The sequence below is a fragment of the Mastomys coucha genome, chromosome X (genome assembly GCF_008632895.1).
Source record: "Mastomys coucha isolate ucsf_1 chromosome X, UCSF_Mcou_1, whole genome shotgun sequence".
Lineage (NCBI taxonomy): Eukaryota > Metazoa > Chordata > Mammalia > Rodentia > Muridae > Mastomys > Mastomys coucha.
Window position 1 is genome coordinate 52,446,661 of NC_045030.1, and position 1,403 is coordinate 52,448,063.

Genomic DNA, 1,403 nt, shown 5'->3' on the forward strand with positions numbered 1-1,403 from the left:
CCCACACCCTAAATAAACTCTAGTCTATACTATACTGTTTTGTGGCTGGTATCTCACAGGGAAGGGATGCCTTAGCATGGGCCCGCAGAGGTACCCCTTTCCCCCACACCATACCAAACTTCCACTAAAGATATCCCTGGCTTCTTTTCTTTTTATAAAACACAACAGGGACCACTGGTGCTAAAAGGGGAATTCTGCCAGGTGAGTTTCTTTAGGCCAGGGATCTTTATCCAATTGGTTAGCTGTTGAGCTGGGGGCAAAAATTCTCACAGCTAGGTGTATTCATGGAGCATTGGTGAGTGGGTGTGTGCTAGAGGTGGAGAAGAGGCACTTTAATTCTGTGCCTCTTTGTTGTTCAGGAGATGGGGTGAATGTACACACACACATACACAAACACACCATGCATGTGTATGTGACTCCTCCTGTCCTTCTAGGAGCTCAGGAGAGCAGGGCACTTAAGATTCCCAAGCAAGACAGGATTTAGGGCAGGCTAGTCGTGGTAGGGTAGCTAAAAAAGGGGTGGGTAATGGGAAGAAGGACTATTGGTAAGAGGCTCTGTCAAGAGCAAATTATCTGCAACTATGCAAGTGGTCAATTTCATTCTTACCTTGCAAGTAGGACATTGCAAAGCTCCTCTTGACATCCCCACTCCCTTAAACAGAAACTAAACTGGCTACCCCATGCCACAGGGTAGGGACCATCAGGTGATATAAACAGGATACTTGTGAGAGAAGCAAATAGTTTTGGGGACTGTTTGGCTTCTGGCAACACAGAGGAGCTGTTAGCCTCTTTCACCAACCTGGGCATTGAGCTGTCTCCACCTCCTGCCTGAACCATTTTGAGGAAGAATGGGAAGTAATACAGGTGGCCTTGGAGCCCAAGTTAGTCTGCCTATTCCAAAAGGCCCTGAAGGCAATCTTTATTTACCCCTTTGGGCTTTGGTTATTTCTTACTAAGCCATTTTCTTTTATCCTAGGCTGTGCTACAACTGGCTCAGTTGCAGCCCTTGGCTGCTATAAGGACCGACATGTTGCCAAGCCTCTCTCTGGACTTTGTGAGGCACTTTGGGGTTGATTCTGTTGAGGATTACAGAGGGGAATGAATAAAAAGACCAACAAACCAACCAACCACACAGGAAAGGAGAGCATCAATGTGATCAGGTAGTGTAAACTACTACATCTGCTTTGAGAAGGAGGTAGTCCAGCTTCTCTCAAGTTTGGACATCTGGACTTTAGCTTCATGCATAGACGTGCAGATGTCAAACTGTAATGCTAGAGTGGTCATTTGGTTTATCCATTTGAAAAGAAAACTGTGTAATCAACCATGAGTTACCCTCTCTCCCCGATGTTTAATAGAGATTTGTGAATATGGAATTTTATATTAAAAACATTGCTTTTCAACAC